The sequence below is a fragment of the Molossus molossus genome, unplaced genomic scaffold (genome assembly GCF_014108415.1).
Source record: "Molossus molossus isolate mMolMol1 unplaced genomic scaffold, mMolMol1.p scaffold_m16_p_6, whole genome shotgun sequence".
Lineage (NCBI taxonomy): Eukaryota > Metazoa > Chordata > Mammalia > Chiroptera > Molossidae > Molossus > Molossus molossus.
This window is the reverse complement of record NW_023425399.1, coordinates 37,717,051-37,734,446: the sequence shown is the minus strand read 5'-3', so window position 1 is coordinate 37,734,446 and position 17,396 is coordinate 37,717,051. Positions and strand designations below refer to the sequence as shown.

Below are 17,396 nucleotides of genomic sequence, written 5' to 3'. Positions count from 1 at the left end.
TTTGGAGTCTAAGGGATAGATATTTAAAACAGAAGCTCAATAAATTTTCTTTGCATAGTTTTAAAAAGAGTTTACCTTTAACAGAAGTAGATAAACTATACAAGCGCTATACCACAGCTACTATATAATTAGGCAGATATATGGACACGTTCTGACAGCAATGTAAAGTACTTCCTATCTCTAAATTATTTGTTTTTAGATATGCTTCTAAGCATTTAGGTCCCATTTAGCAAGCCAAACAAACTGGGAGAGCTTATAAAGATCTAGAATTTTTACCAAGGAGTTTCCATCAATGAGGGCTCTCACTGCTTTTTGGTGTTTAAACTATTTTGCAATTATTTATTTCTGTTAAACATGATTTACCTACCTAAACATTTTTAACAGAATGACAAATTTACATTTTTTAGCGCAAAGTTAACTATAAAACAAAAGTATAAAAGTAATGTAAATTAATATTTACCAATTATAAAACATTTGAAACCATAATACCCCCCAAATCAAAAACAAAATAAATAAACTTAAATAAGTATCCAGTTAAATGCATAAACATACAGAAAGACTATCTTTCAGAGAAACATATTGAGATCAGATATGGAGGAGCAATCCATACAATTAAAGGATAAAAGACACACCAACCAAGCAGTATATAAATCTTATTTGTATCCCAATTCAAGCAAACATATTGTAAAAAACAAGATTATAAGATAATAGGAATGATATAAACACTGACTGGACATTTGATAATTTTTTAGGCTCAAAAATTATATTTTTATGATGTAAAAAGTAGAGAAAAATATACTCCCTACCTTGATAGGTGCATATAAAATATTTACTGATAGAATGATATGATTCTTGAATTTGCTTCAAAATAATCTAGGTATTTAAGTGGATGGAAGTAAAATGAAACAAATTGACTATAAGTTTAAAATTGTTGAAAATGCATGGTGAAAAAATTGAATGTATTATATTATTCTATCTACATTCGTACATGTTTAACTTTTTTCTTTGATAAAATTTTTTTAAAAATAATAATATAACAGACTTAATATGCCAATCTTTTTGTGGGGGAGAGTGGGAGGTTGGTTCAAATTCATTCTTACTTAATTTACATTTTGATAGTTCTTTCAGCAAAGGTCTAGGATTAATATTTTTTTTAATATTTATCTGAAAATGTCTTTACTTTTGCCTCACTACTGAATGATAGTTTTTGTAGGTAAAGGATACCAGTTTGACATTAATCTCTCTCAGATATTACTTAATTGCCCTTTATCATATATTCCTGACAATGTTGCTGTCAGTCTAATAGTTGTTTCTTTGTAGGAAATTCTTTCTTTCTGGTGACTTTTAAATATTTATCTATCTATTTTATGTCCTCCAGCTTTATGATAATATGTGCTTTTTTTCATTTAATTCAGTTTTTTCTCTCTAGAAATAAATATGTGCATGTTATTAGATAATTTCTTTGACAATTGTGAAAAATTATCAGCTATTACCTCTTCGAATATTGCCTTCCTTTCAATTTTTACTTTCTGGAATTCTCACTGTATATATTTTGGATGTGTCCCTCTATCTGCCTTGTCTATATCCCTCCCTTTTATATACACTATTTATTTATAGCTCTGTGATACTTTCTGGGTAAATTCCAACAGTGCTGTCTTTCAGGTTACAAATTTTCTCTTCAGTTATGTCAAATATAATGTTATAAAGTCTATTATAAATATTTTTATTTCAAAGTCCACATTTTTCACTGCTAAGATTTCTATTTGTTTCTTTTTCAGTCCATGGGACAACACTCAAATCTTCCTTTTTTTACTATTATGTTTTATCATTTTTATACCTTAATCATGTTCAACATATGTATTGGTATTTTCGATTCTCTTTTAGGATGCTCTCTAGCTACCTTAGGTTTTTCCTGATATTCATTGTTACTCTTGCATATTTGGTGTGCATTTTGGATTGACTCCTATTTTTTGTATAACAGACAATCTTTTTAAAGACTTTTAGATTTATGGAGAAATTGAGAAGATAGTGTAGATAGTTTCCATGTACTTTACACCAAATTCCCCCTATTATTACTATCTTAGATAAATGCATTTGTTTTAATTTATGAACCAATATTGGCATTATTATTAATTATGGTCCATAGTTTATTCATAATTTCTTGGTTTTACCTAATGTTTTCTTCTGCTCCAGGATACTATCCAAGATACGACATTATAATTAGTTGACATGTCTCTTTAAAATCCTCTTGGTTATGAGAGTTTCTCAGATTTTCCTAGATGAACTTGATAGTTCTGAGGTATAGTGATCAAGTGTTTTGTAGAATGCCCTCCTATAGGAATTTTTTTTTTTTTTGATAGTTTACTCATGATTAGATTGGGATTATAGGTTTTTGTAAGACGAATAACAGAGGTAATGTCGCTTTTTCATTATCATGTCAAAGTACATCCTATCAACATGATTTATCACTATTGGTTTTAACTTTAATTACCTAGCTAAGGTAATTAATGTATTTTATAATTTCTGATAATGAGGTCATGTTGAAAGGGCTTTTTCTTTTGTGAGAATACCCTGTGATCTGGGTATTGAACATTTATCTCTAGAATAATTTTTATATGTTTTATAATGTTTTTATTTGTTCATTTGTTTGTTTGTTTTAGAGAGGAAGGAAGGGAAAGACAGATAGAAACATCAATGTGAGAGAGGTACATTGATCAGCTGCCTCCTGCACATCCCCTACTGGAGATTGAGTCCATATCTCAGGCATGTGTCCTGACCAAGAATTGAACTGGGAACTCTCAGTCCATGGGACAACACGCAATACACTGAGCCACACTGACCAGGCCAGAATAATTTTTAACTTGCCTTTCATAGTAGCCAGTAGGACCAGTTTTTATATTTATTTTTTGTGTTTGGGATCCTCAGAAATATAGATAGTACTACAAAGAAGTTGTAGGCTTAGGACACTAAAATCTTAGGGGAGTCTTGCTTGTAGTTTTCTTGGTCAATGAAGAATTTTTTTTAAGTCCACCATTCCACTGAAAGCATAACAATTTGAAGATTTTGGTTTATGTGAGAACGTAAGCTTTAACTTCCTATTTTATGCAGTTCTTTCTTTTATCTCAAATGACAAGTAGTCACATAGCCGCTGGTATCCAATTCCCCATCACTATTTGTTTTACCACAAAGACACATATAGTATATAGTTTATATTATAGTTTTGGTTCACATTATTTTTTCAGTACTCCCTTATTTATGGCACCAAAGAATCCCCACTTTTTTTTTTTTTTTTTGCAAGCTGACTGAAGTACTTAAATTAATTTTTGTTATATTTTATCTACAGTATGTGAGTTTGTTTCAGGAAGGTTTTCTGGTTTCCTCTGTCTACCATATTTTTAGGATCTAGAGACTTTTGCTCCATCTTGTTAGATCTCTATCACCTCTATAATACATGTGTGAAAAATCCCTTCCCCATGTTATCTGTTCTGCAATGATATCCCTATGTTATTCACAATTTTCTAAGACACAATAGGTTATATTATTAATAGGTAAAACAGTTATCACAATGAACACAGACTATTTCTTCACATAGCTCAATGACAGATTTCACAAAGATGTATCATTTTAATTTAAGTGCAACTAAGATTTTAAAATAAAGTGAATTTCAACCATAAAATCTTAAGAGTAAATGCTTTTATTTTTTCTTTCTTCTAAAGGTTGAACACAATGATCACACAAAGGTTTTATGGAAGACACACAAGCTAATGAAATGAAGCATATGTCAGAGAAAAGAACTGACAATCTTTAATACTGCACAAAATTATGAATCTAAAATGTTATTATTTATTTTGATTAAACATAAAATAGAGGTGATAGTGGCAATGCCCATACTTGTATTTCTAAGTAACCTACCAATTTATGTCTTAATATTTTAAATGAGAAGTATATTACAAAATCAATTCTTTTCAATAAAAAAATCTAAATCAAGTAAAATATTAACAATACTTCCCATAATTCTCATTGTTCATTGTTTTTCAAGCATGAGGTAGAAGAATTCAACAGCTTAGCCAACATTCTTAAAAACTTTCCTAAAGCATGTCCTTGCTCCTATTCTTAATGAATGTCAAGTCTCATTACTAGCACACCAGTACTTTCAAGTTTGCCAATAGGTTTAAACAAGTAAATCAATAATGACAATAATATTTCCAACTGAAATATATAACTGGTTAAATACCTGCAATATTACAAAACACAAATGAGATAATAGCCTTTCCCCCTTTCTATGTAATCCATGGAATGAAACTTTTTTGCATTTCATTTCCCTATCTATACAAGAAAATGTTCTCTTTATCTCCCAAGAATCAAAAAATATAACCGTTATTTCAAAGAAAACTATGAGATCCTGTGTATGTAAAATTTTTAGAAATAAAAGGAAATACAATGCTTAAAATAATTACTGCATAAATATGTATATGATCCTCAGGCTTACTAGTATATGCATTTTTTAAGTTTTATTTTCTTCACTTAGAGATGGTCTAAAGATTTTTAAAAGTATCTTTCCAGAGCAAACTGGTCAAAACTGAAATATCTAAACATGTTAAGAATCCAGGATGAGATACAGTGATGAGTCAAAATTTACTTATTATTTATTTAAAATTAAATAGCTACTATATGTGGTAGAAACTGCCAAGTCACTACAGATAAGTAGTAAAGTCTCTGTTCTCAAGAAGTTTATGCCCTAACTGTGAAATGCATCCTTTGGGTTCAATCAGCTATGGCCAGAATGAGGACGGCATTTAATATGCACAGGGCTGTCCCTTTGACTGGGCTTTCAGATGGGGTAGTTTCACTTAGAGGGAGAAATAGGTATGCAGTCAATACAATGAATAACTTTACAATTTAGCTTTACAATAGAGAGATCATGGTAATTGTAATTTGAGGTGAAATAAACAGGGTATATCCCTGGAGTGGCATTAAAATAGGAAATTTCAAGCATAGACATGACCTGGATTTTATATCTCTTTCCCTTCTGCACTAGGAACCATCTGGAAGGCTTAATGACAAATGACAGACAAGATTAGGGCAACCAGGACTGGGTCACATTTCTTAGAATAGAACTAGACAAGCTCATGTGGAATGAAGAAAACATATACTAGAAATCCAACTGGTGTGGGCAGCTGCAGAGTTGGTACCTAGACAAAGATGCAGGTGAGATAATTAGGGGCGAAAGCAAGACAGGGGAAAGCTTGTACTGGTGATGACCACCAGACATTGCCAAGGTTGTTCTGAAGAAATTTTGCTGTCAAAACCACTTGAACCACAGTTCCTTTCTTTCGTCCTTACACTGTTCACTCCATGTTAAGTGGCATGCAGTATGGTCATATTAACCAAGGTCTGGATAATATGACTGTAGAAGAGTGAGGAAGCTGACTGAAGCAGAGCAAGATATTTATAAAATATCTATATCAAACAATAGTAAATACAACTAAATAGGTCATTTCCTTCCACTCCTAAAAAATGCTACACATCCTCCAGAATTGCTCCAGCATCACCCCTCTGGAAAGCTTTCCTGGACCACTCTAAGAAGTTGACTTCAGCCCTGGCCGGTTTGGTTCAGTGGTTAGAGCGTCGGCCTTGAGTCCTGAGAGACCCGGGTTCGGTTCCCACTAAGGGCGCGTACCTCGGTTGCAGTTTGTCCCCAGCCCTGGTCGGTTGTGCGGGTGGCAGCCACTCGCTGTGTTCCTTTCACATCGATGTTTCTCTCTCTCTCTCTGTTTCTCTCTCTCCCTCCCACTCTACCTGAACAAAAAATGGAAAAATGTCCTCGGTTGAGGATAAAAAAAAAAAAAAGAAGTTGACTTCATCTTCTGTGATTCATTTTTCCTGTATTAAGTTTTCTTAAAAATAAATAAATAAATAAATATTTAAAAATTACCTTTGTAGTTCTAATGTTTAAATAAATATTTATACCTCTAGAGTGTTGGTCAACCTGTAAGCTGGATCCAGGCAGTTGGGGGCTCCTCACCCTTTCCCCTATTCTCAGCATGTACCTTCTGTTCAGCATTCCCACAACAGAAGTATTTTTCCAGAACATAGCCTTGAAAGTAATGTGCTGTTGAGAATTCTGAATGGTAAATGCAACTGAGCTCAGTTAATGCCTCTATATAAACTTTCAAGATTATACCAGATGGATGCAGAGATCTACTCACTTGCAGCTCCCAAGACAAGCGTCTATGTAAATTCCCTTGCTTGTTAAAAATGCCACCTGCCAATTTGGAGTAGTCTGCCTTTCTATAATCTCTCCCTGACCTTTGTATATGGGGCCAGGTTGAAAACCAACAGGGAAGTGCAAGAAACAAAAAGAATCCCTTTTCACAGGAAGAGTCTCTAAACTACACTCTCTTATTTGTTGCTCCTTTCTAAGGAAGCCATGTACGCGCTAAAACTTTTGAGCTGGAGAAAGCTGCTGATTTCAGGCTTCAGGTGAAAAGCCAAAGCAGAAACTGTTTCTCTGGGTGAGCTGTTAAGTTTAGACACTGAGTTCCCAAGAGCAAACCAAATCACTTAGGCAAGGTATTTAAAAATCAAAAGAAAATTATGAAGTTTCAGTGAAAAACAGACAAACAAACCTATTTCTGTTCAGAGATTCACTCTTAAAGTGATAAAGATGAAGGTCTTGGAGACACAGAAACCTAAAAAACAGTTGTCATGATGTATGTGGTGGGGGTTGAGCTTCATAGGCAGCTAGCGCAAGGATCAAACCAACTTACAAAAGAGACAACAGCAATCAGGAAACATTACAATAGGAGGGCCCACATAATCCACACAAGGGACATTACTAGAGAACCCAGCTAAGAAGATTGAGGATACTACACCACTGGGTCCCACAAGACACCCACTAGTGAATGCCAGCCCACCAGGACAGAGAGACACAGCAAATCTACCTAATAAATAGACTCAAGGAAACCAAAATAAGGAAACAAATAAACATGCCCCAATGAAAAGAATAAGAGAATTCTCTAGATGAAGAGCTAAAGGAAATGGAGAGAAGCAATTTATCAAATACAGAGTTCAGAGTAATGATTATAAGTATACTGAGCAGCATGAAAACAGTATACAAACTATTAAAATCAACCAGTTGGAAATGAAGAATGACATAGCAGAAATAAAAAATACACTTGAAGGAATAAATAGCAGATAAGAGGAAGCCAAGGATTCAATCAGTGAACTAGAAGATGGGGTAAAAAAATTACTCAATCAGAGAACCAAAAAGAAAAAAAATAGTAGGACAGTTTAAGGGAGCTTTGGGACAATATAAAATGTAACAAAAAATCTGCATCATAGGAATACCAGAAGAAGAAAGTGAGTAAAGGCATAGAGAACCTGTTTGAAGAAACAATGGCAGAAAAACTCCTGAAACTGATGAAGGAAAAAGCCACATAAGTTGAAGAAGCAGAGAGAGTCCTAAGCAAAAAGAACCCAAATAGACCCACAACAAGACATATCATAATTAAAAGAGAAACTTACAGGCAGCAAGAAAAAAACAATTTGTAACCTACAAAGGACCTCCAATAAGGCTGTCAGCTAATTTCTCATCAGAAATATTGTAGGCCAGAAAGGAATCGCATGAAGTATTCAAGGTAATGAAAAACAAGCATCTGAAACAAAGACTACTCTATCCGGCAAGACTATCATTCAAATTAGAAAGTGAAATAAAGAACTTCTCAGACCAAAAAAAAAAAAGGTTAAGGCATTTATTACCACCAAACCAGCATTGCAAGAAATATTAAAGGGACTGCTATAATAATAATAAAAAATATATAGAAACAAATATAGGTATAACAAATTAAAATGGCAATAAATAAGTATCTATCAATAATAACCTTAGTCCAGCCAGTGTGGATCAATGAACTGAGCATCATCCCATGGATGGAGAGATCTTGATTTGATTCCCTGTTGGGGCACATGCCCAGGTTGTGGGCTCAATCCCCAGTGGGGGGCATGCAGGAGGCAGACAATTGATGTTTCTCTCTGATGTTGATGTTTCTATTTCTCTTAAAAATCAATAAAAATATGTAAAATGACAATAATAGCCTTAAATGTAAATGGATTAAATGCTCCAATATAAAGACATAGTGTAGCTGATTAGATAAGAAAACATGACCCATATATATGCTGTTTACAAGAGACTCAGATCAGAACAAAAGATGCACACAGGATAAAAGTGTAGGGATGGAAAAAAAGATTCCATGCAAATGGAAAGAAAGGAATCTAAGGTGCCAATACTCGTATCTGACAAAATAAAGGCCACAGCAAGAGACAAAGAAGGTTACTACACAATACTAAAAGAATCAGTCCAACAAGAGTATATAACCATGTAACGAACACACAACAATCCAACATCTGTGGGACACAGTGAATGAAGTCCTGAGAACCCATTAATAGCACTTAAGAAAGAAACAAGAAAAACTTCTAATAAACTAACCCTACAACTTAAAGAATTAGAAAGAGAACAACAAAAAAAGCCCAGAGTAAGTAGAAGGAGGGAAATAATTAAAATCAGAGTGGAAATAAATGACATAGAGGCTACAAAATAAAGTACAAAAGATCAGTGAAACCAAGAGCTAGTTTCTTTGAAAAGATAAACAACACTGATGAACCTTCAGCCAGACTCACCAAGAAACAAGAGAGGATCCAAATAAATAAAATCAGAAATGAAAGAGGTGAAGTAACAACTGACAACACAGAAATACAAAATATTGTAAGAAAATACTATGAACAATTATATGCCAACAAATTGGAAAACCTGGGTGAAATGGACAAATTCCTACAAACATACCATCTTCCAAAATTCAACCAAGAAGATTCAGAAAACAACTAATGAAATTGAAGCAGTAATCAATAAACTCCCAGCAAACAAAAGCCCTTGTTCAGACAGCTTCACAGGGTAATTTTACTAAACATTCAAAGAAGAACTAACATCCATCCTCCTCAAAATATTTCAAAAAATTCAAGAGGAAGGAAAACTTCTAAGCTCTTTTTATGAAGCTGGCATTATCCTACTTCCAGGTAAATACAGGACAAAGAATGAAAACTAGAGGCCATTATCCTTGATGAATATAGATGTCAAAATCCTTAACAAAATATTAGCTAATCAAATCCAGCAATACATTACAAAGATCACTTACTGTGACTAAGTGGGATGTATACCAGGGATGCAAGGCAAGGCTGATACAATATTTGCAAATTAATAAATGTGATACATCACATAAATAAATTGAAAGATAAAAACCACATGATCATATCAATAGACACAGAAAAAACATTTGACAAAATCTAACACCCATTTTTTATAAAAACTCTCAGCAAAGTGGGAATAGAGGAATTGTACCTCAACATAATAAAGGCCATATATGACCAACCTATAGCCAACATCATACTCAACAGGCAAAAATTAAAGCATTTCCCCTAGGAACAGGAACAAGACAGAGATGTCCACTTTCACCACTGTTATTCAACATAGTACTAAAAGTCTTAACCATAGCAATGAGACAAGAAGAAAAAAAATGGCATCCAAATTGGAAAGGAAGAAGTAAAATTGTCACTATTCACAGAGGACATAACATTGTACTTATAAAACTACAGAACAGTGAAATAAATGATAGAGGAAGATATAAACAAGTGGAAGAATATACTATGTTCATGGATTGGGAGAAGTAATATTATTAAAATGCTCATACTACCCAAAGCAATTTATAGATTCAATGCAATTCCTATTAAAATACCAAAGGCATATTTCAAAGATCTAGAATAAATACTCCAAAGTTTATATGGAACCCAAAAAGACCCCAAATAGCTGCAGCAATCTTAAAAAAAAAAAAAGGACAAAGTGGGAGGGATCCAATAAGGGGTATCAAATTATACTACAAGGCCACTGTAATCAAAACAGTCTGGTACTGTCATAAGAATAGGCATATATAGAACAATGGAAAAGAACAGAGGATCCAGAAATTGACCCATGCCATTACACTCAAGTAATATTTGACAAAGGAGGCAAAAAAATACAGTGCAGAAAGAACAGTTTCTTCAATAAATGGTGTTGAAAAAATTAGACAGGTACATGCAAAAAAAGAAAAAGAATCTAGACCACCAAGTTACAGCATACATTGTAATAAACTCAAAATGAATAAAATACTTAAATGTAAGTAACGAAACCATAAAAATCCTAGAAGAAACTACAGGCAGGAAAATTTCAAACATCTCACATAGCAGAATTTTTACTGATACATCACCTGGGGCAAGAGAAACAAAAGAAAATATAAACAAATTGAACTATATCAAAATAAAACACTTCTGCACAGCAAAACAAACGAACATCAAAATGAAAAGGAAACCCATTCTTTCAAAGAACATAGTTGCCAATGAACATTTGATAAAGGGTTCATTTCCAAAATATATCAAGTACTCAACATCTCAACAAAAGGAAGACAGTTCAATTAAAAAATGGGCGGAGGACCTGAATAGACACTTATCCAAACAGGACATACAAATGGCCCAGAGACATATGAAAAAATGCTCAATGTCACTAATCATCAGAGAAATACAAATTGAAATGACTATGAGATATCACCTCATACTGGCCAGAATGGCTGCCATCAACAAATCATCAAACAAGAAGTGATAGTGAAAGTGTGGAGAAAAGAGGACTCTAGTACACTGCTGGTGGGAATGCAGACTGGTGCAGCCACTATGGAAAATAGTGTGTCATTTCCTCAAAAATTTAAAAATAAAACTTCCATTTGACCCAGTGATCCCACTTCTAGGAGTATATCCTAAGAAGCCTGAAACACCAATCAGAAAGAATATATGCACCCTATGTTCATAGCAGCACTATGTACAGTAACAAAGATCTGAAAATAGCCCATGTGCCCATCAGTAGATGAATGGATAAAAAAGCTGTATTTACCCAATGGAATACTATACAATTGTGAAAAAGACACATCTCTTTCTTACCTTTTGAGACAGCGTGAAGGGACCTGGAGAGTATTATGCTAAGTGAAATTAGCCAGCCAGAGAAAGACAAATACCACATGATCTCACTTATTTGTGGAATCTAATGAACAAAATAAACTGAAGAACAAATAGATACAGAGACCTGGAAGCAGAGAACAGACTGACAAACCTCAGAAAGAAGTGGGAGGGGGTGCCAGTAGAGATAAACCAAAGAACTTATATGCATATATGCATAACCAATAGACACAGACAATAGTGTGGTGAAGGCATGAAGGGAGAGTAGAAGTGTGGTGGAGGGGATCAATGGGGGAATAAAAGGGAATAAAAGGGAATAATACTTTCAACAATAAAATTCTTGGTTCACTCACAGCTGTGTTCTTACATAAGCAAATAAATATAAAAAATGTATTTATAACTTTAACTGCACTTAATTATAAGAATCTCTGCTATTGCAATGTCAAGACTGGTATACAAGAGGTAATCAATACATGATGTTGACTGAGAAAAAGAAAAAATAAAAGTGTTTAAAAGAAAAAAGAGGGCAGAAGGGAGGGAGAGAGAAAAAATTTTGGTTGGTTCAGTATGTAACTAAATGTTGTCAGACCTGGCCTGGCTCCTGGTCCCTGCATACCCCTTCCTCTCTCCTTCCTCACATCGGGGACTCCTGGTCTCCTTAGGAAGTCCAACCACCTGCAGTGCCCAGGATCAATCCCACCTAAGGCAATGAAGATTTAAACCGTATTATCTGTGGTTTAGCACCACATTTCTTCCTGCAGCTCTGTTCATAAGACCAAGTCCCTGCCAGACCAACAAGGCCAGAGCTCCTGAGCTTTTCTTGCCATGTCTCTCTCTTAGTACTGAGAAACTGTTGCTACTTCCCAGGCACATGGCAGGAACCCCTCCGTCTGCTGAGGATAGGCTAGCTGGCCAGACGTGCTTGACTGACTCTCCTGAGAAGCAAACCCCAACACACTACCTGCTATAACTGGCCTTGGTCCCTCACTGCTGACCATTATCCTAGATTCCTCCTAGCATAACCAAGGCCTGGCCAGACCAAAGGTTTGAGAGTGAAACATGGAATTTCTGTGGGGATTTTGAGAAATGGTGTGCTTGATACTACAGGCCAGGAGAAAATCGCTGTGTGTGTGGAGGGAAGGGTAGAGGGCATTCCATTTTGCTTGTCAATGCTTAAGAAATAATTTATGAAAGCATTCCCACTTACGCACACTTAAAACACCCTTTAAATGTGCTGTTTTTCATGTTAGGAATTCTTGGTTGCAACCCCGGTTTTTGTGTGAAAAGAGCACTTTTCAAGATATCTCTCTGCTTTTAAAAGAAGAAATCTGATGCTTGATGCCCATTATATTGTTATTACAGTATCGTATGGATTCAAAAGCCTCATGCCAAAAAAAACAAAAAACAAAAAAAACAACAACTTGGAATACCTGAAAGAACATGGGAAATTGTAACTGCTCAGTTAATACAACCAAACAGAGATCATGCCTGTTCACAGGAAAAGGGCTGTATTTTCTGCCAAATCAATAAATACACAGTAGAGACTGAATTATATCTGTTGAATACATGAATGGAGATACACTAATGGTATCTCTTGCATAACACCAAACAGTTTTATGATTTTACTGATTTTGAAGCATGCATTTTGGATCCTAATAAAAACTGCCTTAACATATACCTTAACATTAACAACAAAAAAGCATAGGAATTCTCCCTGCAGGTAGAACAGTCCAAACAAGAAATGAGAGAGTTCAGAGGACCAGTAACTAACCCCAGGCCACCTTGTCAATTTGAGGGCCCACATTAAGGGGCATAAAGACAGCGAGAAGCTCACAGAGGTGGGGGAGATCACACACCTGAGCTGGGACTGACTGTTTATTTGGTGGTAGTTGTTTACACTTGGAATTTCTAAAACTAACCTGCCACAGAATCACCTCAAAATAAGGTACAAAATTACAGTATTGATTCGAATATGTCATGTACATGTACATGTGTATGCATATGTGCATGATTAAAACAGCAATCCTGTATAGTAATGTGCATAAAAGCCAACCTTAAATTGCTACTCTGTCAGGAAATGTCACTAAATGTCTAACAGTCTGCCTCAGGCTTCAGTACTCAGGAGCCTTGACAGACTTTAAGAGGAAGCAAATCTCATAAGCATTGGCCTCTATTATCAGATTCTGGTCTTATGTTAATTATTGTGACAATGAAAGGGAAAAGACATTCAAAGAAAGAGATGGTAAATTTTATTCTGTTCTACTATGTAATGATTTAAAAGGAATTGAGGAATTTACTACGTTTTTCTTTCTAATTCTGCTTCTTGACAATTTAAGGCTGATGGAAAAGATTTATTTTTATTATACATTCTAAAAGTATAACATCACAGAACTTCATTCATGTAAAGCATTCTCATACAGATGAGTGAACATGTATTTAAAATGTAATGAGTTCCATGACAGAACCTCAAATATACAACAAAGGAATATGAATCAGCAAATCCAAAGGTACCATAAAACAGTGCTGTTGTATGTACTTTTAAATTATCAATTGGGTTTGAGATTTATGAAAATAGGTCAAGAAAAGCATCATCTATACCTCAGCTGCATGTTTTCCTGTCCTCTCATTCATTTTTCCTGGTGTAAACAAAGTTACCTATCTGTGCACAGAAAAAGCAAATCTGAACAGCAGAGATGTATTAAAAATCACTAAGCAAAGGCAAAGAAACCTAGAGCCGTAGTCAACATACCTGCCTTTTCATTCAACCTTTGGCCTTCATAATAAAATTTTTAATTAAATAATTAAAAATAAAAACAATAAATAAATAAAACTGAACTCATTTGAGCACTGTGGCAGAGATAGTACCATTTCCTCCTCCCTGGGAGCTCTGGAAGATTCCACTCTTCTCAGGCTTCCTTGTAGCTATGCCGGGGGACACGTGCCTAAATTCTGACCCATAAAACATGAGCATAAATGATATAAGTCATTCCCACAATGGTCTATTAATATATCCCACAAGATCTTCCAGCTCCCGCTTCCCGTGGCACCGTTAGGAGCCACATGTCACATAGAATACGTAGCCCAAGGGGAAGCAGCCTGGGTCTCTGTGTTACCACCTGTATGAGAGCCTGAGTAGGAGCCACCAATCCCACTAAGACCATGGTGTGAGAAAAAAATAAACCTCATTTTATTAAGCCACTAATATTTTCAGGCTTGTTTGTTACCACAGCATAACATAGGAGCAATAAAAGAACTAAGTGAGAAAAACAGTTACTTGTTTTATAAATCAATGTGCTATACAGCTGTTATACATGGTACTATTGGTAGCAGTGATGGCAAGTTTATAAAAAAAAATGAATAGAAAATTCTCGGGTTTTTGACATTATACCATTACATAGGTAATGCAAAGGCTTCCTGAAAGGTAGAATCCATCACTATAGACCAACCACACACTTAAGAAAGTAATATATGTATCTGCCTTTAACAAATCTGAAAAATTTGAACAAAGATTATTATTTTACCAAGCATTTCATCTGAAATGACTATCTAGTTGTGACTCCTTCCCCTATGTTCATTACAACAAGCTACAGTCGGTGACACTAAGTTCCTAGAAAGAGTGGCCTCTGGCCAAAGATGAAAATTCACACCACTGTAGTGATTATCTCACTTTAAAATCAGAGCTAAGGTGATTAATTGTGACCACTTTTAAATTCTCCTTTTAGTAAATTTCTCCTCTTGCTTATAGGCACTTTAAAAAGAACAACAAACTGCTAAGATTTTATGGGTAATACATTTTTATATGCACTGATTTTTTCTAAATTTCAAGCATTACTTATACAAATTGTAGATACAACCTCCTGAAGACCTGAGAAAATAGTACTTAAAGTACCATTATTATTTTTATGAGTTATCAAATTTTCTTGATCAAATTGTTTAGTCGATCAAAGAATTAGTCCTTTCAGAGACTTTCAAAAGGATATTATTTCAAGTCAATAAAAAGAATCCTTGATTAAATCCAACAGTATTACATCAATTTAATTACTCCTTACTGGATGACTATTAGATTTCACTTTACAAATATCAGTGACAAGATTAAAAATATTTGTCATATAATCAGAAGGCCAAAAACAAGTATAAGAAGGCTAAAAATATTTCTCACTTTTAATTTTTAAACACAGCCTTCAAAAATCAGACATGTAGTTTAGAGCAATCTTGAAGTCTCTAGAAGTACATAAATGCATTTAAATCTGCCAATGACCTACTTTAATGGAAGAAATTACAGCCACCTTAAAAACTTGTAATTTACCTGTATAATCATGCTAAGTCACTGATTTTAGAATTCAGAAATTAGAAATAATGGCAATAACTATGTTTAGGAAAATCAATCATATATATGTCCTAAGGGACAGTAAATAGAAACTGAATTTGCCTATTCCTGAATGTCGTGCCATTGCTAAAAATATGTAATTATTTTTTTTCACACAGGTTAGAGGAACTGTAAGGAAATACAGGCCAAATCACTAGAGTTAATTCCATAAACACTATTTACACATATACTGAAACAAAGCAGTTTGACAAGACTTGCTGAACAATAGCCTGCCATCCACTATAGCAGGGACTACAAGTTACCCACCAGAATCTTCACTCTGCCCTACCTCCTTAGAAAATAGAACACCACTTTCTATTTTTGATAAACACATTGCTTTCTGGAATAAAACTATATGTATCCATGAATGAACAGATGATCAAGTTCATGGATAATATGAGACTGCAAAGAAAACTGCTTTAAAAATTTGACTCATTTTTGGGGGTCACCTTTTTTATTCATGGCCTTTTTACTCCTCCTGACCCCCAAATTTATGATAGCTAGAGGTCTACTGGCCATCACGGACCCTGGCTTCCATGCATTAGGAAGGAAGACAGCAACATAATAGCTTGAGTGCTTGATGACACCATGGAATTACTATACAACCATTGCCGTCTACATCTATACTACTCTTAGATGAGACAGAAGTGTATTTCAAGCTCCTATAAGCCACTGTCATTTGAGATTTTTCTGCTATGGGCAATTAAAATAATTTAACTAATATAATCAGTCAAGCCAGTTTATAAAAATAGTCAAGAACAATAAATTGTCTAGCTAATGTGCTTTTGTTTAACTTGATGAATCTGTAGAGACTCAATTTTAACTTTCTTTTATCTAATTTTCAAATTTGTCAAAATACTAATATGTCTTGCAAGAAAATCAGCACTATGTAAATTTATTTTAATAATGTTTATTTAACATATTGTAAGAGGCCTAGATAAAAATTTTACTAAGAAACCACCTAAAATAAGAAAAAGTTTCCCTCTAACTCCCCAAAATAAAAAAAATTAAAAAATAATTGCAATGAGAAATCCTGCAGATTTATATTTTCTAAAATAATTTATGGAAGATAAAAATAAATACTCTGCCATAGAACATTTTCTAGTTTAAACTGTTTTCTATTATTCCTATTAACAAAATTCTGTTTTTGAAATTCTATTAATTCTTATATAGAAATGATGCTTAAAATTTTAATTGCTAAATAAAATTACACTGAAGCATCCTGATAAAGGCTAGGCACTTTTTAAAAAGCCTAAAGCTACATATAATCATATGTATTCTTCCATGTACATGAAAAGAGAGAGCAAGAGGGAGAAAGGGGGAGAGAGAAAACAAATTTAACTATGTTCCTCTGGGTCTTAAAGAAAAAGGACCCTATTTTAGTGTGTACTTTTCCCTCTCTACTATATTATATAAACTGGGGCTTGGAGAGCTTTCAACTTTCAACCTAGAAATAAAAATAATAAATAGGTATAAGGCTGTAGTATCAAAAATAAATTCTCAGTACAAAAATCTCTCTCTTCCTCATCTCATGTTGATCTCTTTCTCCTTTAAACAGGCTAAAAGAAAATACAAAGTGTCAATACTAATTTATTTTTTTATTATTCACATCAGTAACTAGCTGATATATTAAGCTCTCAGGCTACAGAGCCATTATTTTTTTATAATCATTATAATGAAAAAAAGAAAGAAAACTAAAACCACAAATCTCCAAATGTATTAAAAGTGACTCTGTCATCTGCTATATGCGTGCTCATCCCAACAGTTTATAGCTGTTACAGCTTATGCCGAAGGTAGAAATACAAAGTTTGACAAGAAAAAAACCACTATTCCACATATTTTTAAGTCAGTTAAAATATTTCCATTATAAATTATTTTCTAGAAGATTATTACTTTTGTGATTGATAATTATAGCTAAATTAAATTTATTTAAAGTATCATGTAATTTACTTAACATCTCTGGTTGGTATTGAAATAATACTTTAAGTAATGTTCAGGACTT

The 17,396-nt window shown here is 34.0% G+C and overlaps 1 protein-coding gene across 1 annotated transcript in view; it reads right to left on the bottom strand.

Moving 5' to 3' along the window:
- The window catches only part of MACROD2 (mono-ADP ribosylhydrolase 2), a 2,341,201-nt gene that overhangs the window by 1,781,939 nt on the left and 541,866 nt on the right, over positions 1 to 17,396 (bottom strand). The window lies entirely within an intron of this gene.